Source organism: Pholcus phalangioides, unplaced genomic scaffold (genome assembly GCF_987345545.1).
Source record: "Pholcus phalangioides strain wild (caught in Gottingen) unplaced genomic scaffold, Ppha-v1.0 ptg000007l_1, whole genome shotgun sequence".
Classification (NCBI taxonomy): Eukaryota; Metazoa; Arthropoda; class Arachnida; order Araneae; family Pholcidae; genus Pholcus; species Pholcus phalangioides.
Genome location: NW_028301600.1, coordinates 25,403,585 through 25,426,869, shown reverse-complemented (window position 1 = coordinate 25,426,869; position 23,285 = coordinate 25,403,585). Strand labels below are relative to the sequence as shown.

General features: G+C 34.2%; 1 protein-coding gene across 8 annotated transcripts in view; it reads left to right on the top strand.

Annotated features, from left to right (window-relative positions):
• The window catches only part of LOC149085105 (nucleolysin TIAR-like), an 860,358-nt gene that overhangs the window by 453,476 nt on the left and 383,597 nt on the right, over positions 1 to 23,285 (top strand). The window lies entirely within an intron of this gene.

The following is a 23,285-nucleotide window of genomic DNA, read 5'->3' as shown; positions in this document are numbered from 1 at the left end:
CAAAAACACAATAGTTTCACGAAATTGTAATGAATTATTATTCTTCACTCGAATTAATTCGAAAAATATTTTTAATGGATTTTTGTTCAACTCTTTTTTTTATTGAGCAATGATGCTCCCAAAGCTATCGTCCCCCGTATTAGGGAAAAGAAAGTCACGTATTAAAAAAAAAAATTATCTGTAAAAGCGAAGCTGATTACCACTCCGTTGGGGTATTTTTAGCAAGTTGAGAAAGAATGTGTGAAATGTTTAACAATTTTATTCCTGAAATAAATACCATACTGAAAGATTGATTAATGACTGAAGAGACTAATAAGCTTCCCCTTTTTTTAAACTTCCACATCACTTTATCATAATTAGGACTACATATATTTGGCAGGATAGGCAAAATTTTGTTTAAATTTTTAATAAGATTAAATTTGAAATCTCTTTAACTTAGATTTTTTTTTTCTGATAAGAAAAAATGTTGCAGTTTTTGAGGACTTGAAAAATATACAAAATATTTTACTTCTACATTTTTTTTCATCCAATTCTCTTGAGTGGCTGCGACCAAAGAATAATCGTCTTTGCATCAAATATCATTTCAACTAATAAATATTAACAGGGAAAAATATATAATAATTTCAATTATTCTCATAGCTTGATATGTATATATATATAGAAAAATGTACATAATGAAAATTTAATTTTAGTCGAAATAAATAAATATATATACGACATTAATTTTAATTTATTTCGAAAGAATATCACAAGCTTATGGATTTCTTTTCGTAAATTACTCCATGAATAAATTTAAAAAAAAATAAATTACACTAAAGATATTGAGAAAAATTCGACACTATGAAATAGATTTCAATTATATCAATCGAAATGCTTTTAGTGTTACATATCTTGTGATGGAAATCGATAAAATTAATTTACAACATATAACACGAATATGATTAGAAATGGAATAATAATTAGAAATCTTCAATAATTATACAAAAATGTTTTCTAATTTATTTCCGGTTAATCTTGATATCGGAGGCACTTTTGAGAATTTTTTTCATTTTTAGTGTTTTTTAAGAATTTTATTCGGAGATTATTGTGAATAGTTTCGATTCGCGTAGTTCTTCGTACGTAAGTTTGTGTTCATTGTGAGATCAATTTTTATTATTTTTTTTATTCATAAAAATCTCGTCGATACCATCTGCTTCCCAATACATTAAACATTATCACTGCAGAAATATCGTCTCTCTTTATGTTTTTTTTTTTTTTTTATTCTCTCTTGCTTCTGTTTATTTGCTTCAATCTACATCTTCGCAAACTTTCAGTGATTTATTTTTATTTTCCATTATTCTCGAGAAATTCCTTATTTGCTTAATTAACGCAACAGCTTAACCGTATCGTGGAGAAATTGAACGCGGAGGAATAGGGGATGTCCTCTCTCTCTCTCTTTCTCGAACATTCTATAAAGATACGTTTCCTTAGCCTCGCTCTTCAGCAGTGAATGAACTCTTTACACTGGGGGGTAAAGTTTGATAAGGGATTAAGGTTCATATCAGATTCTATCCCGATACTGAATTTCCCTCGGTATTATATATAGGTGCTCTTTTTTCCTCTCTCTTTCTTCTTAATTTTATTGAAACTAAAACAAATGCTGTCGTAATTAAACGGAACAAGAAGCTCCGCGATTATGTATTGTGTCTCGAGCCCGATGTTTAAGATTTTGTATCAATAAAACAAAGGCAGATTATAGATGTTTGCACTTGCAAGTTCTCTCATTATCAGACGCTGATGGTAAGGAGAAATTTCAACGTTGAAGCTGATGTTTCACTGCATGTAAAATTTTCCAACAAAAAGCTATATACCGTAGAACTTTGGTTAACGAGCAATTCGCATAACGAGGAAAAATTTTGAACAAAGTATGACTCGGTCAACGAGTGAAGATTCGCATTGCGGTTTGTTTATTTATTTTCACGTTATTACAACCGAGCTGATGGTTTTTCGCTTTCGTCTACACACATACTGTGAAATTGTCGGTAATATTTCCTTCCTACATTTTCCGGTCAGCATGCTTCACTTGAAAAATGAACACACGTGCGAGCTTGATTGTTTACGATACGAAACTAGATGTAGCATCCTAACCACGCTTATCGCATGCTCGAATTTTTTTTAAATTCTGCTTGGAGAAAACTGGGTTGATTGCCTTGCTGAACGCGACTTTGAGGGAATCGCTCATGGATAGGAGCCACCATTTGTCGGAAAGATTGGATACTTTGGAAATACCATGGGACTGGATGTGCATGACAATTCATTCAAGAACTAGAGATATAAAATGGCCAGGAATTGCTCTTATATTATGCTGTATTATTTATAATATTATTATTGTGTTTTAATATTCATTGAAGTAATTTTTATGTGAATGAGAGAGAGAGACTAATTATAATAATAATTACGAATTATTTGAGTTTCCATTATTTTCTATGGGAAAGTTTGATTCGATATACTAGCGATTCGGATAACAAACAAGTTTGTGGAATTAAGTTCGTTAACCCAAGTTACACGATTTTCACCTTGGCACATTATCATTATTTTTCAAACTTTTTTTTTCTCAGTTAATTTTTACCGTAAAATTTCACTAAATGAATTTTTAGTTACGGTATACTGTATGAAACATCGTATAAAATTTTAATTATTTTTTTTTTACTCTAATCATGAAATATGGATTTTTTAAAGCAAAAATGTTTCAAGGTACAACAGGGAGTCTTGCACCTTGAAGCATGCACTGCTGTACCTTGAAAGAGGGTAAAATTACAAATATAAAAAAAAATACAAATGCTACAGGAAAAATAATATAATATTGTTTTTTAACATAAATCATATATTGAAATTAAAAATATCAAAATAATGACACAAATATGTATAACTATACTTGTAAAAGGGAAAAAATATGTTTCTAAATATTTAGTTCCGCCAGTTCCTTCGATACTAGGTGATTGCATTAGAGATGAACATCCGTGATGTCAACATTCGCTGTATCTGGCACTGATAAACGATGAATATTTTTTTCAACTCTCCTCCTAAGGAAATTCATTTTGTAAAAGTTCTTGTTGAATGTATCCCGCGCTGTAAACTTTATGTTTTTTCTATAAAATTTGACCAGGAAATAACCGAAACTGGAATGGAAGGGAAGAAATGGATATGTATATAAAGCTGAAGTTTTCATTGGAAAAAAATATGAAACGAAAATGTAAATTTTAGAATATAAATTATATTTGAAAACAAAAAAGTGTTAAACATTAGTATTAAAAAGTTTTATACTCTTCATGGGAGGTACACGATCTTTTTTGTTTGAAAGTTAACGTTGCTCTGTTTTTGTGAAAAATATTAATAGCTTCTCTTGTGATGCTTGGTATTATTGCACACTTGGTATGGTTTATCCAGAAAATGCATAAATTATAATTACTAAATATACACTGCTGGCCACCGTAAATGCAACACCCTGAAGGAAGCATGCAAATAATATGAAATTTACAACATGCATTAGCGGAGGTGAGATATGCAAATGATTAGAATTTCAGCGCAGACGCACATCACTTGCGCCTGTGGCGCCACTTCAAAGCGCTATTTAAGGCTTGGAGATTTCGACGATTTGAAGTACGGCAATTGTGTTTTTCTTGTGGTTTTTTCAAAAAGACGATCAATTATGCCTCGTAGAAAACAGCGATCATCTTTTGATCATGTATCCGAGTTCGACAGAGGAAGGATAGTGGCCTACCGAGATTGTGGATTATCTTTCAGGGAAATCGGTAGTCGTGTTGGACGAAACCAAACAACTGTAATGCGGATATGTGATCGTTGGATGCAGGAGGGTACGACGGACCGACGTGTTCGATCGCATCCACCTTACTGCACCACTTCACGTGATAACAGGCGTATTGTACGTATGGCAGTGACGGATCGCTCAGCCACATCACGAACCATAGCACAGCACATTCAGTCTGTACCGCATCATCCAGTGTCTGCGCGTACCATTCGACGCCGTTTACAGCAGAGTGGTCTGTCCGCAAGACGTCCATTGCTTCGTCTACCCTTGACGCAGAACCACAGACGTCTCCGCCGCCAATGGTGCGATGAAAGAAGGATGTGGACGGCACAATGGAATGAAATTCTCTTTACTGACGAGTCACGCTTCTGTCTGCAACACCACGATGGTCGGATTCGAGTCTGGAGACACCGTGGAGAGAGGATGCTGAACAGCTGCGTTATGCACCGCCACACTGGTCCTGCACCGGGTATTATGGTATGGGGCGGTATTGGATATCACTCTCGCACTCCTCTAGTACGCATTGCCGGTACTTTAAAAAGCCAGCGCTACATCGCCGAGGTGTTTGAACCAGTTGTCCTACCTTACCTTCAGGGCTTGTCCACAGCCATATTTCAACAGGATAATGCGCGACCACACGTGGCACGCATTGTCCAAAGGTTCTTCGTCAATCGCCAGATTGAATTGCTTCCCTGGCCAGCTCGCTCTCCGGATCTTTCGCCGATAGAAAACATGTGGTCCATGGTTGCTCAACGATTGACCCAGATTACATCCCCAGCTGCCACACCAGATCAACTTTGGCAACGCGTGGAAGCTGCTTGGTCTGCTGTACCCCAAGAACACATCCAAAGTCTCTTTGAATCAATGCCGAGGCGTGTGGCAGCGGTGATCTCCAACAATGGCGGCTACTCTGGCTACTGATTTTGGCAGGAACCACACTTCACAGAAGTCTATAAATTTAATCATTTGATGCTTGGTCAACATGTTATCTACAAAATAAATATTGTTGCGATATCTCTTGTCTTTCTTGGTGTTGCAATTTGGGTGGCCAGCAGTGTAGTTCACTAAACTGGAAACACTGAGAAGAAGCACAGTGGAAACAAGAACACAATTTCTTTACTTTTCTACTTGCAAAATCTCTGTCAGTGCCTTAAGAGCTGAAACCACGTTCAGTTGTAAGGTTATGCACTGTATTTCTAATATTTTCCACTCCAAAATCATTAGCTAGAAAGCAATACTATCAAAACTATTTCAAGTGTTTCAAGGTTTCTATGGCCACACAAGGAACAATACTTTCCCGTGTATGTATGTATGTGTGTATATATATATTTTATGAGACATATATATATGTCTCATAAAATACTAAATCTATTTCACACAGTTCATCTTACGAATAGTAATATAAACTCTCATTTCAACATTTTTTCATTTGCAAAAGACACAAACTATGAAACAATCATGTGACAAATACGGATTTTCGGGGGGGGGGGGGGGATTGATCAACAATAACAAAAGTTTTGTTAATGGAATTTAACCTTTTTACGTTATGCATAGGTAATCTTTACATTACCTTCACAGTTTTAATATGGGTATTTTTTTGTATGTTCTTGCATGAGTATATTTAAAGCTTTCTATATTGATAATAAAAAATTATATGTAATATCGATTACACTTAATAAGACAGAATATAAGTGTACACATAACTTGCTATTATATATATATATATATAAACTGTTCATTCTGGTAATTTATATTTTTAAAAAAAAACAAAAAAAGATGTTAAGTAAAATTAGTTCCATAACCCTAATCACCAATTAACTAAAGTTTGAAAAACTTCTGACGAAGGCCATTTGAGACTAACAGATATTATATTATTTTTCTAGACCTACTGGAAAAGCACTCTAATCCCTTTGAGTCACAGAGCGAATGTTTCTAATTCATGTATTTGTTGTGTTATGTTTTTGTCTTTTTGTACAATGTTTGTACCAGTCGTAATATTTTTTGTTGCATAAAAAAAATTAAAAACTCCTGTTTTGTGAAATAATTTCACAAAACGATGATTCCAAAAATTTTCTTTTCTCTCTCTAAAATTTTCTTATACAACCCAATTTTTTTTTTTTTTTGATATTTTCAATTTCTAAAGAGAAAAAAAGTAATAAAAGCAATAAATATACACTAAAAAATTAAAATGGCCGTAATGAATCCTTTTATCATAGCATTAACTATTTACATAAAAAAACTTTATATTTAATTAATATTTTCCCAAATGAAGTTAAAAAAAATTTACGGTGAAAAAAAAGAAGTTAATCTTTTCAATGCTCGTTTTAATAATGTGCAAAGAAATATATCTGTCACACATACACACCATTATTCTACTTTAAAATTTGCTTTGTAAGAATACATTTTTTTGTCCTCATAAAAAAGAACAAGAATTATTATAAAAATCCTCACGCAATCTAAATACTTAAAAGTGTTATTTAGCAGAAATAAACTAAAAAGATATTCGTGCAAAAACAAGAATAATGAAACAGAAAACATGCATCTTTTACGACTGGAGAAAATTTCGGTACGAAGGCATACAGTTGATTAAAATTCATAGAGTAGGTCGCAGCACTTCGTTCGTGCATACAAACATAAGAGAAAAGATATTTCTTGCGTGCGAACTTTTCTCAAACAACAACATTTTGTTTCTTTCCAACTTCTGGTTCTAAGCATTACACAAGTTGAAAAAAAACAACAGTTTTTAATAACGCTCCCATGCTGAGTTCTACACGTCAGCCTTCTGTTTCGTAAATGTGTTAAAACAACTTGCAATCACAAAGAAACTGCATTAGGGGAGGGAATGTGCTTTATAATTTTTTTCAACCATTCTTTATTTACGCTCAAAATAAAGTCTAGCACATTACTCATCGACGTAATAGGATGGATAAAGAGATGGAGCGGGGATTGCTTAAATGATTATTTTAAAGTTAAAAACTTCAAGAGAAAACGGAATGCATTACACGATTTTTTCTTTTTCCCGGAGAAAAATGTATTTCTTTCCCATTATGGCAACTGCAAGGACGCATAAATACAGGATATTTGGGGAAAATCATCACCGCGTGGATGGGAATGCTTCATTAAAAAAATATTGTAGATCACATCGTGCACTGTATGTCACTTAAGCCGGGTTTTTCTAGGAGTAGAATTTCTGCACCGCGTGAAGCGTGAAAATGCTGATTGGTTAAAAGCCTGAAATTCAGGTTTTTTGGCCAATCATCGTTTTCACGCTACACGCGCTGTAGTAACCTGCTCCTAGGAAAACCTGGTTTTAGATTTAAAAGAATAAAATGCAATTTTGAAAAACTTCACAAAGAAATTCTTTCCTGAACCTAGAACTGTAGAAAGGATTCATTACGTTATTACTTTGAAAACGTCGTTTTGGAAAAACTATAGATCTTTCTATATTTTGTATTTTTTTAATTCAATTTTTTTATGAAAACCCTATTCTACGTGATTTCAGAACAGGCCTTGTTTTGTTTATATGATGCTCCGAACCAAAGTTAAGCCCACTTTAGTGTTGCTTTTTGACAATTTTTATCATTTGATAAAAATTGTATATCCGGGTTCGAAGACCGTCGTCCATTTGAGTTTCCCCTCAATGGGGTCTCAATGTTTCCCCAACACCAGTGGTTGCATCTTGTCGTTCTTCGGAGATCTGGGGTCTAGGATCAGCTCAATTTCAAAGTTTTCTCTTCTATTATAAGTGTTTTTGTGCTTGTAGATTGCAATAGCCTCTCTGTAGATACGTGGGAAGAAATAGTCAACATTAGCTATTGAATTGCTGAATTGTAAACTGTGGCTACCAATGAGAGCATGCTTCACCACCGTCGACTTTTCCATTTGGCCCATTCTGCAGCATCGCTCGTGCCCTTTTATTCTCGTGGCCTCATTTACTCTATTTGTGGGTTCCAATGTAAACCTGGTCAGCCACGCATGCACGGTATTCTGTAGATCTCCGGTGTTGATTGAGGGCCACGATGGTCTTTCACTAATCGCAGCATTTCACGTATTTTTCTGGTTAGTTTGAAAATGGTCTTTATATGATGTCTTTCAATGACCCTGCCGATTCTTAGCGTCACTCCGGGGATAAAGGGCAGTACGGCTCCTCATTTTCCACGGTGATTCCTTGATAGGGCGTAATGCTATTCGATACGCTTTTTCAATTAATTAATTATAGACGATATGCAGAATTAAATTTCAAAAAATTCACTCGTACTTTAACAGATTTGAGTGTAACTTATGATCATACCATGCAATACTTTAAATTTTGGTTCATAAACTTCATCATTATTAACTAAATATACTTGTGTAAATAACAAAATATTGCATTCATAGAATTTTTTTGCAATCGTGTTTGGAACATCACGTGAAATTTGCTCAAAATTTGACGTCAAAATTATTTTCTTCATAGAAAATGACATATTTAGTCAAATATTTATTTTTTTTCATCATTTTGGGACATTTTCTATCAAAAAATGTTATTAAAGTTCACTCCAGTACCATTTTCTAGAAAAGTGCTTTACCTGCTTAGTGATTTTTTTGATTCGAAAACTTAGGCAGCTGATATTTCATATAAGCTTCAAAATCGTTGTCTTATGTAGATCACTATTGAATCTAAAAATAAAAATTTCATATAATACTTATCAAGCATCAGTTGATAATCAATTTTAAGAACAATTAACTGATAAGTTGATTTTATGAGAAAAACGGTGAAATATTAAAGAAAGTTACCTCAAATTACACACGAGAAACCATTTGTAATACATAGCATAAATAACTTTTTCAAATATAAAGTTATAAAGTATAAAAATTGGGGAGTGTCCCGATTTTTCTCTGAAAGCTTTTATTTATAGAAGTATCATTGCTTACCAAAAAACAAAAAAGTAAATAAAAATTTAATCTAGATGCCATATTTAGGTGTAAAGGTTTTAGTTGAATAAAGCTTTTCTTCACTTTGAAAACTGCAAAGCGTAATACCTCGCACATTACAGTCAACGTCAAATATGTCAAAAACAATGAAATACCATGCTTTAAATCCAATTTCGGGAATCTTTTGAGCAAAACTCGGACTAACAAGCTCGAGTATGTCAAATATAAATATATGGAGAAAAGGTCTGTTAGCCGAACAGAGTTTTGAAATCCTTCTCAAACTGAAAAAGTTCCATTTGTAATCCTCAGAAAAAGAAAAAAAGGTTTTAAACAGCGCAATGATGACATAAGATTTAAAAAAAAAACATTCTTACTTTTTTGAAAGATATCCACGTATTTTTGAATTTAAAATATTCAAAGAATTCTGGTACAATCCATATAGAATGGATACGAGTCGTATCAATACTTGGATTTATTTTCCCATTTTAATGAGAGTAAGCAAATGATGAAATCGTTCATGAATGTCTGATAATTGGGTAATTTTATTGCTTGTTTCGTACTTGAAATTTAATACAAATACAAATACAACACCACAACAGGCAAATTGCCCAACGAGGTGGCTGGCTTAAGAACATCATGGATCCCCGAGCCCTTTTTACCCTACCTACGAGCCCTACCTACTACTGCTACACCACACATGCACCCCGCCCACAACCCCCCGCGGAACCCCCAACGAATCGGTACATGCGGGAATGTGCGTGTACGTGTAGTGAAACCTGACGTGAAGTTTTTTGTTTCTCTGTAATGCTTGTTATGTGTATTGCTGCCATCTGCCACCAGTTTTTCAAACTATGAGTGAAGTGTTATGGTTGAATGATTTACCGTTGTAGGACTGTTGCTCTCTGTGGCGAGACTTTTTAACGGGGAGATCGGCTCGCATTTGCGCCTTGAAGTTGGGAACCACAGAAAACCAACTTCAGCCGACCACCACTGTGGGGTTCGAACCCGGATCCTCGCATCGCGAGTCCGTCACTATAACCACTCGACCACCACAGCGGCAAACGCTGATGAAACTCGCTCATCATGTGTGTGGTCTTGAATAGAATAAAAATATAGATTTTCCTTGCTGTATGGATCTTATTGCACTGCGTAGAGAGGAAATTGTAGTTATAAACAGTATATAAATCAAAAATTGATGTGCTAATGAAATGTTTGACTTAAAAAAACTGAGTTGAGGATTTATTACCAACGACTTTTTAATTGATATGTAATAAAGTTGAGTGTTGTACGGTACACAAATACAAATACAACGCCACAACAGGCAAAATGCCCAACGAGATCGCTGAGAAAAAAGATGCCCATAACAAATATGGATGTCATATATTTCAAAAATGCAGCAACCCAATTAAAAACACAATCACAAAAATTATAAACAATATATACACATGATAAAATAAATACATCCTGGCCAACTAAATCAGTCGTAATGCGAATTTGAACATGCAAATAGTGAAAAAAGAATGACCGTTAATAAGAGTTTCGAATTGCATAATTTTATTATACAAGGAGGAATTATTATTTGACCTTAAAAGAGGGGTGACTGAATTTGAAGGGTGGCAAGGCCTCACTATATATGTATGCTGTGTGATTTCATAATTCCCCTTGCCGCGTTTTACTGGTAAACCGTTGATCCTAAAAGCATTCTTCCACTTCGAGAAAGTATTCAAATAACGTGTACAACTTACATACGTCATTCCCGTTGCAAAGGGTCGACTTGCAAGCGGTTTCCGGGCTATTAGGCCATGGTCTCTAGGATATTTTGTTCCTAATGTTTTGCCAACATCTGTGGCAGGCATCTTCTGAGGTTAAACGGATTTAGTTATTGAAATACAAGAGTTAATTTTTTATACAGACACCCTCTCCTCAAAAACCCGAATAAAAAAATGTTGTCATATCTCTCCTGACTCCAACAAACAAAATCCATGTTTCTAAGTGCAATATTCACTGAGATATTTTTGAATTAAAAAATCGTCAAAAAATTGGGAAAGAATAGTATAATAAAAGAATAGCATAAACTAACGGAAAACGCTTCTTCCCTCATTTATGCTGTTCTTTTATAAACTTTACTCCGTTTTTGAATTCGAACATCTCAGCGAATACTCCACTGAAAAACGTTGAGGTTTTTTTTGCCTCAGGAGAGACATGGCAACGACTTTTTAATTGGGTTTTTGAGAACAGGGTGTCAATATAAAAGTTAATTTTTATATTTTATTAACTATACAACCCCCTTGGAATATTTGAATTCATCAACAGCATAAACGAGGGAAAAAAGCGTTTTCCGTTGGTTTATGCGATTCTTTCCCAATTGTCTACGATTTTTTAATTCAAATATCTCAGCAGATATTGCATTTGGAAACGTGGATTTTTTTTGTTGGCCTCAGGAGAGATATGGCAACAACTTTTTTGTCGGGTTTTTGACGACAGGGTGTCCGCACAAAAAGTTACATTTTTATATTTTATTAACTATACAACCCTTTGCGACAGGAATGACGCATGTAAGTTTTACACGTTATTTGGACTAACTGGAAGTATGTGCTAGGATCAACGGTTCACCCTCAAAATGTGGCAAGGAGAACAATTGAATCACCTTGTATACTGTATATTAACGGTACAATTTTATTTTTATATTATAAGAAATTCTTATTTTTTTAGATTCTGTGATTTTCTTTTACTTTTGATTTTGAGTTGTTTCTTGTCCCAGTCTTCATCCTTCCCTCAAAGTAGTAATGTCCCACAGATGAAGAACATTGAGTAGAGCATTCTTGCGCGTTATTCAATCCATGAATAGTGCTCATTCGGGTTGCAGCTGATCATTTTGAAGCAATAAAAAGTGCCAATATAATTCATGGCCGGGGGAGGATGTTTAAGATCTCAAAAAAGCCAATTTATTAGTTTGTATCACGGGCAAAAAACCGAAAATTTACGGAACGCGAAATTAAATCATAAAATTCCTACTCCAGAACGCAGTCATGTTTATTATTGAAAACAAGGTAATTTTTATGTGGCCGTACACACGATGGGACAACAACTCGAATGACTGTTCTTAAACAACTGTATTCTAACAAGTTAGCTACTGTTGATGCCGATAACGACTGTCAAGTTTGACCCTTTTTGAGCATGATGGACGCATCAGAGTCTGGAAGAAAGCTCATGAAGGATTAGGAACCTTCATGGATTTATACAAGCCTCAGGAGAATGTGTCCTAGAGTTACTTTCGTTCGTCTGAACTACGCGCAGCAACACTGCACCAACACAATGAAATAGACTGATTTTCTGAAAGTACTGGATGGCTACGTGCTTTCATGAGTTGATTTTTTCTCCTTTATAAAAGGCAGTAGTGTTTTCCAAGATGACAAACGTTGAGTTAATGGGAGCAAACATTGAAAGATTGGTTCACCATTCGCGCAATGTTTCACACCAAATTCTGACCTCCATCAAATTGAATGCATATATAATGTACTTGAGACAAATCTAAGAGGTAGTTTCTCCTTTTTATTCACTAAGGAACTTGGTTCCATTCATTGTAACACTTCCAAGATGTATGTGTTCTTAAATTCAAGATAAAGATGTTACAACAAAATGTTGAACAGTGTAATTTTTAGGAATGTTGGCAGTGTATCTCGTTGAGTCAGTAGTTGGTTTTACTTGGCACTGTATCTGGAATCACAGGTAAAATTACCGAACATGCCACCACAGAGTCAGTGAATATTCAATTTTCGATCCATCGAGGCACTGATTTTCGAATATGATTTGTTACAATTGCCAGTCATTTAGGATAACTTCTCCGTAATGTGATAAATATAAATAATAAAATAAAATGCGTGTGAAAACATTCTAACAATCATTTCCTTGCTATGCCTACGTTTTAAATATAGTATCAACGTCGTTAAGCAATGCCATGTTCTTTTATGATAACATTTCCCAGAGGACGCAATATGAGACTTGGAAAATGTATTCAACGGCCATTTTGATATTTTCTGTTCATAATCGTGTTTGTCCACAGAATGAAATTTTGAGTATGAAACAAATTATTCACGAGCTTACAGAACATCTTTTGCAGAAAAAAAAAACCACTAAGTTATCTGGTGATTTCAATGCAATTACTTAAATGTTAATAGTCAGGAAATACCCGTGATAGGAAAGGAGCAATGAGAGATGATTACATTGTACCTTACCCGATTTGCATACAGCATAGAGAGTTGTTGTTAGTAATCCAGCCACCACCAGTCAACCCTCTTACCTCTATTTCTGTTGTACAATTTCTACTCTTAAGTTGCGTGGTTTGGGCGTTGCCTTATCTGGCGCGAGTGGTGTGACCTGAATCTCATACATTTTACGCGAACCGCGGATCATTTGTGATTCTAGGATGGGTCTTTTAAATATTTTCTCGTGCAGACTAAAACTGTAAATGAATTAATTACCAACCACAAAGTTTATTTGGGCTTCTATGAGAGAATAAATATTTGATTTCTTTCGTGAAGCAAGGAAATACTTTGAGCGCGTCAAATGGGTGCGTTAGAGGGCAGAAGGAGATAATGAGGACTACGTGAGACACACATTCTCATTTCTAGATCTTCTGATCCGTGAAATAGTCTACTATTATACCACAGATTGCTTGCTGAAGGTGTGATTCCCGCACAATAGTGTACTCTCGAATTCCAGCTAGTGCGACAAAACATTAATGCACTACGCTAAGTAATTACAGACTTGTTTTTTTGTTTCAAATCAAAACGTTGAAAACTTATTATATTCTTCTTCTGCAGTGAAATTTTTCAATCTCAAAATGTCAAAGGAACTCGAAGCAAAAGGATTGCATGTTACTTAAGCTTTCTTGAGCGTGCTTTTCAACATAAGAACAAACCTTTATATTTCTCTCGAAGCCCAATCTCTCCAGTTGTCTCATGGAAGCATGTGAAAGATTTGTGGTTGGGGAAAGTGAAATAAAATCATTTTCATAATGACTGCTCAGGAAATTTTCCGGAGAGCATAACTGGTAAGCTACGCTGGAGCAGGCCGTCTCTGATCAATGACGATTTTGTGCGTGATAGAAAGAATGATTCATACGTTCTCTCAGCTTTCCTTAAACAGTCTCACACATTTACGAACCTTGCAATCATTTACGATATTTTAAAAATGCACTGCGCATTTGAAAGTATCAACAAACTCATACTTTAAAAAAGTAGTCTAATTTACAATTGTAACAAATTGACTATCATACAAAAAAAAGAAATGATACGGAAAATACTTTTTTGCCCTTTCACATAACGACATTATGATGTAAACTTTTTGGTAGGTTATTTTAGTTCTAATATTCTTAAGGCCTAAAAACAAAAGAAAAAAATATTTAGTACACAACGAATTACATTACCTGATAATTGAAAGTTTTGTTAGCTCTATACGCTTGCAATAAAAAATACCAATTCAAATTATGTTGAATAACAAAGTCGCATGATATTTATTTATTTTGCCACAAAGAGAGCCATAATTTGCTCTATGTACATTAGTTGGGGAGCATTTTGTAAAACCAATTACAGGGACAAAACATGTAATTGAAAAAAAAACCCATTAACTTTGCCGCCTGGCATTCGAGTGATTAGGGACCTAGCCTCTAAAGGCCCGTTCACAGGGGAGATACAAAAAGCAGGTTTTAAACCCACTTCAAGAATTTTCATTAATGACTGCTCTCCGTTTCTTTCCTTGCGAAGGAAATACGTCGTCAAGCGGGTGCTAGAACTCCCAATGCTACCGCAATATTTACACATTTGAATGGGGCTGTGCAAGTCCGGGTTCGGGCATGAATGCTTACTAACATTAAAAAATTCCCTGAACGGGTACTTTGGGAAAACGTGAAAATCACGTTATTAATAAAAAAAAAAGCTTTATTAATTAACGTATTTAAAAACTACTTGTCCCACACTTGCGCTGTTATCTGGTAATTGTAAAGTAGTTGTACAGGCTCTATACTTCAAAATACCAACACCCAACAATGTATTTAGAAGATGTGTTACGGGGACTAAAAAATTAGGTACTTTTGTGCTTTAAAGTAACGTCAGTAGTGAAAGGGTTAAATCACAAACTGTCATACTAACTCGATAGGAATGTCTTTGTGAAGTTAGAGATGATATTTCCAATCAGATTTATTCACTGCTGCTTCTCAGTGAACTTTTAAGTTTGGGGAAAAACTCGGAGTGTTTTTATATTGAGCATAATTAAATCCATTTTGCGAATCAGAACTTACCATCCTTGACTATTGCACGTATGAAACGTATTCCAAGAACACAATTTCATATTAAGAGGCTTGCTTTGTAACTTGAGTGGCATTTACGGAGTAGCAACTATGATTTATATCTAAGATAACTGTTTTTTTTCAATTTATAGATGGAATTTCTCAAAAATGTAACATATATTTTCTTACCATTCCAAAAGTAAATGGACATTCTAGTCAAAAAATGCTAACAGAACACTATGAAGAACATTTCATGCGATAAAAATCTTAAATTTGTAAAATATTTCGGAGAGGAAAAAAGGAATTGGAAATATCTTTTTAACATTGAATCGGCATAAATGAATTCGAATTTATGTGACAATTTTTTCACCATCCCCTTTTCTTTCCATTCTAATGGGTCATTTGCAACTACAGACGTAACAGTACTCCAGCAATTGTTTTGTTAAACAAATTTACTGCACATTCAGTCATCGTATTGAATTCTCCCCCCTATTCTGGAAACAAAAGGTTTTATTTCGACGACAACCTGATTACAGAGTATCACTGTATCACCACACTTCAGTTTTTCATTTGAATGGCTTTGGTGGGGAAGTAGGACTAACAATAAAAAAAAGTAAGTCGTCGTGTTGAAATGCTTCAATTCACAAAAGGGGGGCTGCAGTTCGCTGTCAAAAATTAGCGAAACCATCGATGCGTACTTTGTACAAGCGTACAGACAGACCTCCATTGGCGGGCATTCATCGCTCTCCACCCCTTCAACATTCTTTTAACAACACAATTCTTTAGTCTTCGCTCCCCCAACTTGAATTCTTCATTTTATCATACGTCCTTTCTTCGCCACCCATCAGCCTACTTTAAACCAATATCTACCCCGATTCCAAACCACCTCTTTTCTCCCTTTTGCTAAGGGCAGCCCAATTTCCTTACTTCTCGGAGCAATTCCTCCGCAGCGGAAAACACTTCACGAAATCACCTCCCCAATCTTGGCATTCTGTCAAGAGAGCGGAGGAATACGCAAGTTTCTTGTGGGCCCACATGCAGCTGTGCCTTCCATTAAAATTTTATCGGTTCACACGTACTACACACAACGTTTAAAGTAAAATTTTGGACATCAGGCAATGGTTACTAGCTCGTGATAAATTACGATTTTGTGCCGGCTAAGATTCAGACGCATTTTGACGTCGTGCACTTCTCTTGGTGGATGGACACACACAGGCGCAAATTTTCTCTTAACCGTGCAGCTACCACCAACCCTCTTCCTGTTTCACTCCTTTTCTTTCCAGAACGGCCTCTTCGACCTCTTACTATTTACAAGGGCTAATGAACGCGCTCTTACAAATATTTTGACTGACTTTTTAGATGTTATTCTTTTGTCATGACAAGCCACATGTAAAATTATAAAATTGCGACAAAAAATATTTTTTTCACTGAATAAAAGTTGAAGATCTACTTCAGCTTTCTCGCAATGGTTTAAAATGCAAATATATTTTCATTACTTTACGCAACCTTTTTGCATGTAGACCGACGTGTTTAACCTTTACGCAGTTTTTAAAATTTTTCTGAGCCGCATTATAACATTATAACTGTCTGTTATTTATGCTGTCTGCTTGATTGTATACTACCTCGAACAGAAACATTCTTTCTCTCCCTTCTTTTACAAGACATTATTATCAGACATTGAACAAAATATGACTTCGCCCACTGTCAGTTGAGTGACAGGACGGGAAGGGCAAGAAAAACATTGTTATCAGAAAAATAAAACTTGCAACGGTATCTGGACTCGTTAATGCCGAAATAAGAAGGTTTTAAGAACCCGAGATATTTCGGGATTGCCGCTGTAGCGGTTAATTGATCCAGCATCTTGGTTCATGAATGGTGGATTTATCAATTGGTGCATCTTGTCCTTGTCAATCCATATCTTGATCCAGCTGATATCTGTATATGCTGCTCGGATATAACATTCAGTCGAGAGAGAGAGATATCCTCAAATATCATATTATTTGAGGAAACTATCGTTTTTGTATTTTCTTGAAACAAGAAATTACAAAAAATAATTTTGATGACTTTAAATTTTTAAACAGAAGAAAACAACTATTAAGTTTTTGTTGAAAAAAAACATTCAGGAATGGAATTTTTTGAAAAACGCTATTTATCCTGATATATATTTTTTTCGTTTTTCGAATATATTTTAGCTTTTGCACTTTACTTATGCAGAAAGTTTTCTTCTTAATCTATCGAAATGGTAATTCCAATACAATCATTGATAGTAATTTTACATATATTAACAGAAATGCTTTTGAGTGTGAGGAATATTACTATTTTACCATCTCACGTCTTTAATTTTGGAAACACGGGTATATTCTATTTACAAATATTAAATACATCGTCTTTTATAGCTGAAAAGAATAAAATCTAATAATCTAATGACGTCTATTGATTTTTTTTTTAATGACAGTCGATAGAAATACCTGTGCTTTATTTAAATGAGTGTATTTACCAAGTTACTAAAAATAATTAGCTTACAGTTAATCTTTTATCTCATTAAATCGTGGTTTTGATTGCTCTAATAGTTGCTCCAGTGGAAATATAAGCAGTGTGTATACGTCTGTGAATCTCGAATAAACTAATTAAGACGGTTCTCTGATAATTTGCGAAGAATGAGCCGGAACGCCGTAACGCTATTAGGGAAACAATATGCTGACGTGGTAAATATATTCTTCCTTTAGCATTTATCGACAGATCGTTAGGATTAACACTAATCAGCAAGCCGTCAAATTACCTTTCCACTGTCCTGGGATTGGTTATCTGCATCAATGAGATAGGTAAATGATGAAACCTCTTCGGAAATCTCTTTTGAGAATTCGTTATAGATGGCGATATACGTAATTGTTGCTGTGATTTTCTGCTTAGTTTGGATTTTTACTTAGAATTAAATTTTGAGGGAAATGATTATAAATAAAGGCTTTATTTTCATAATGAAACATTTCTCCTAAGTTATTTTGTGCCCATATTGAAACACAAACAGTTCGATACTCATGCTAGGCAAATCTTAATTTATGCGATATTTGTTTCTGATGTGTTCCAAAAGATTTGATGATCTCTGGTGAGTTCCGCGTGATTTGATTATTTTTGATGATATTTGATGTTTTATGGTGACATCCACGTGGTCTGATGATTTTTGATCACTTCAACATGTATTATATGTATATAAGAAATGTGAAATTTAACTACTTTATTTATTTATTTATTTTGATTGGTAGCCATATAAAATTTCAATTCCTATACTTTCCCCATCATTTCGTGTGAATTAAACTATCACTGTTCAATTACCCTGATTATTCTGGCATTTTCTCATTCTTTTTACACAATTCTTCTTTACGATTAGCCGTAGAATTTTTAAATTCTTTCGAATGGTTTCTGTGTAACACCCTGTACATACATATACGTGAAATATCTTTAAAAATATATATTTAACAGAACAAATTGAAATCGAATTCATTGCACGGTCACAATTCATTCACAGTATACAGGGTGTCCGGCCTTTATCTCATCAACCATATGTCGCAGAACGATGGTTTCAATTCAAAGAAATGTTCAAAATATGTTAAAAAGTCACCCTGTACCAGCCTCAAGAGGGAAAATACAGTGTGACTCTAAATAAAAAGTAATCCAAATTTTTATATAGTCACCCTGTCCTAAAATATCCAAATAGAAAGTTCTTGCCCTGTCTCTTTGTTGGTCCTGAGACCAACAAAAAAATTCCGCGTTTCCCAGTGCAATACTCGCTGAGATATTTCAATTCCAAAATCGGAGAAAAGTTGGATAAACAGCGTAAACGAGGGAAAGAATGGTTCGTTAGTTTATGCTGTTCCTCCCTCAACTGTTCTCCGATTGTTCAATTCAAATATCTCAGCTACTATTGCACTTATGAACGTGAATTTTTAATGACCTGAAAATAGACAAGGTAAAAACTTTATAATTGGGCTTTTTAGGACAGGGTGTCCATATAATTATTTTTTATTTTTTTTATTTTGTGATGCACTGTATTTTCATTCCCAAAACTGGCACGGGGTGATTTTCAAAAATATTTTGAGAATTTTTTAATTTGTAACCATTCGTCTACGACGAACGGTTGATGAGATAAATGCTGAGGACACCTTGTACACATACATCATATCGCTCGTGATTTTTTTTTTTTTTAATTTGAAGAAATGATTTAATTTACTATGTATTTCACATTGAAAATAAGAGTAAAACCTCTCCTAACGGACACCCGTCAGATGCGGTCACCCCTCTTATACGGGCAAATAAGAATCCCCCCTTGTATAATAAAATTAAGTATTTCAAACCATCAGGTCACTCCCCTTTTATTTTTTTGTCCCACTGGCGTTCGCAAAAGAGAGGTTTTACTGTATATCATTCTACACAATGATAATCATTACATTAAAAATTGGAAAAAAGGTCATGTTTATAATATATACGCAATGATATATTAGAACAGTGACACTTGTCCGTAAACCTCAATAGATGTTAATAATAACACCACCGGCTATAACAGAAATAGGCTTACATACCGATGTACAATACTTCAAATACTTTGTGGAATTTTATAGTTCCAGGATATCATCCGGGAATCATTCCGGAACAATACTTTTGGAAAACTTTTTTTCTCTTCTTTTTCAACGCAATGTATGTCGGAAAAGAAACAAATTTAGAACATAAAATCCAGATAAGAAAAGAATTACTTGCCTGTATCCTTTCAGTTGTTTCCATTAAACTTAGATAACAGATACAGAGTATATATTAAATTTTCAGGCCTTCACGAACTACAGACGTCTGTTATAACGTTCACAATCACAGGGAAAATTGTCGTTGTAACTTACTACTCGTTTTTAAACGAATTTTGATGTTTTTCTTTGCAGAATTATTATAAAGGGGGAGAAACCAATTATAGTGGATCCCACTAATAACGTTCCCACTTAGAACGTTTTACCGCTTAGTATGCCTGTTTTCATGGTCTCTCCCAACTGTTACTAATACTCATTGAAATTTCTCGCTTACAAAGATATTTCATGACGGTTATTTGGAAAAGCGGGACTGTAGATAAATATTTGCCCTTCTTTTTATTTTTATTTTTAACTACTTTTGCTGGAATATGCACCTAGTATTCGCTGCTTATGCATACGCAATATTGATTGTCTAACACAATATTTCTCTTTGTCGAATACAGCAGTTCCTGTAACTGGAGTATTCGTTGATCAATAAAAATCCAATACCATTTAAAGCAGAGAAAATTATTAAGACCTGTTTGCCCTGAGTCCAGTTCTGAAATACTCTAAGAAAGGAGAAAGAGAGGGGGAAGAATTTTTCAAGGAACATAACCACGATGTCAAAACCAGAGGTCGTGCCTCACGTGCCCAAACAACACACCAACAGATAAAATGGCGCGCTTTTGCACTTTTTCACCTCCTACGTAGATAACAGCAGGATAAGATGGTCTTTTGGGAGGTACTGACACATGCCCCGTTTACAAACACGAATGAATCGAGTGAAGTGAGGGGAAAAAATTTCAGTCTTTTCAGTTCATTTAAACAGGAAAAAAGAAAACATGATTTTTCGAGAATTTCCATTTGGTCATAGCGAATGTTTTTTTAGATTTTCATTTATAAATAACTGCCTATAGCGAATGTTTTTTGTATCTTTAACATAGTCTGCTCTATAACATACTTTTTCCCTTGAAGAAGGTGCTATATTGAAAAAGCTGTTCAGTGTTAAAAGTTTGTTATTTTGAGCTTCAAGGTTGGACTTTGTATTATCGTACATTGCTCGAAAGGTATTTACCTTCCTTTACAAATTTAAATAGTTTGATTGACAAGAGAATGACCTCTTTTCCTAAAGCATCAATTACAAAACGCATATATTTTACTCTTTTTCTTCAATAATAAAATATAATTTATACAATCGTAAAAAAATGGCCGATTGTTTTTCTTTTTCCGAGCAACAGCAGTGCTGAAGCATCTATACTCTGAACAAGGATTGCCATTTCTATCCTCCACCAGCCATTAATGATACAGTTATTGCTGGTTACCGTAACTGTTGCATTCCCATTAGGAATTACAATCTTCAAAATATTTTAATCAGTGGAGCAAAAAACACTTATCATTTGTTTTTCGGCGCCGTTTAACATATCTTAAAAAAAAAATTCTATTTTTACAAACAATAGTGTATATTAATTTCAGTATTTACAGGTAATTCTGAAGTTTTGACAACTTGTCTAAACACCTCTGTCTTTTCCTTTTTGTGCTATCAGCGTTTACTCTCTAATTAAATCTTTTGTTGGCATTATTATTGTCGTATTATGCATATAAGGAGACACTCGTCTTATACTTAAGACGCTTTCCTTACGTTTCTATGAGATGTGTCACTTCCAGCTGATGAGCATCTTTTTCTTCAAGCTTTTCATTTCATTTAAAAGAGAGACCAATTGTTTAACTTGAGCAAACTTCGAAATTCTAAGAAAAGTTGCGAAGTTTAGTTTTGTGGGTGAAAAAAATCGGACTCATATCGATTACTAGAAAAGTGTGGCATTTTTGCGTTGAGTTGATATTTTTTTCGGCTGTATCATAGATGTTTTTTTCGGAAATAGTAGTTATATTTAAGCTGATTTAATTCAGTTAGTCAACGAACTCAACTACCTAAGTTGAATCGCGTTAAAAGCAAATAACGCCAGTGTTTTAAAATTTCTTATTTCGCCTTGGCTCAATTCACTTAGTAAGAAATGCCAAGAAAAAAGATGCGATAAAGTGATTTTAAGTTACAAAGTCTCTCAATAAATTTCAGTAAAAATTTAAGGATATTTTACTGATTGGAAATTGTTTGATTGAGGATTAATTTCACGAATTGACTATTGTTATTCCTGCAGATATGCATAAAGCTTTCTCACACACACAATGATATATGTAAAATTACAATTATCAATTTTGGATATACACTGCGCTTCACGAAAAGTGCCTGAAAAAATTCTATGGTTTATTTTAAAATTCTAAAAAATATAAAAATTTGCTAACGAAAGTAATTTATCTGATGGGTGAATCTCTAAAAAATGATCTATTGGGAGAAATATAATTTTTTTATAATTTTCAGTTTTCATACTAACCTCAATCAAACAATAGCCAAATAGTAAAATTTGCGCTTCCGTGTTATTAACCGAATAGAAATTACCGTGTTAAATGGAAGATAACAATGGAATTTTGCTAACTTTCCACTAGTTCTGATTTTTTTTTTTTTTAATTTTAGTCATTCTATCACGTAGAAAGTGCGAACAAATTTTAATCACCGATAGCTCAACGACTTTTCAATCGGTTGTTATGGGGCAAATTGTTTTTTGGTTCTTAAAAGAAATAAAAAAATTACTAGTTGGCATTTTTTGTAACTAGATCTGTATATATTGATGTTTGTATTTCTCCCTAATAATGGTTTTTGAATGGTTTGAAAGCAAAACAGTATTTTGCTTTCTTTTCGCATTATGACTTCCATAGAATTTTTTTAATTATAATTTTTTCATGTAAAACATGATTAGAGAGGCATATCATTACATATAAATAATTCGAATCACCATGGGATCACGTGGTCCATATGGGTGCTTACAAAAAAATTCATTGTGAAGTCTGATTTTAAGTACCCCAATATACAAAACAAAACAAGTGAACTCTTCTTGAAAGGATAATAAATAAAAACAAATTATACATGCATTTTTTTATGTTCACTTACATACATGTATACACATAAATGAAGGTTCAGATCCGAGACGTGACTAAAAATCAGGAATAGTTATGCAACACCTTAACAGTAATTTTCTATATCCTTTTTTCAAGAGAGTGGACTTCATTTTGAAATTTTGTTTATCTATTTGCAAGCTTTGTTTATCTACTTACACTATTTTAGTGTTTTGGGCTAAGAATGTGATACTCTTACAGAAGATTGAGATACGAAATATATATATCTCTCTCTCTCACACACACATAGATCACTATCCATATACTACAAGGAAGGAATAGTTATGCATCCTGTAGTGTATATGGATAGCGCGCTTGAACACGGATTGCAAGATGGCTGGGTTCGCTTCCAGGTGGTGACTAGCAGACTTTTATTTTCGAGTTCACTTCGGATAATATTTCTAGAAAATTGTTCCTTCTTCTTTCATAAAATGTTTTTTATGAGATTCAGAGTTTACAGAAATCTGATTTGGTCACCAGGGATGTATTGAAATACAGTGATACT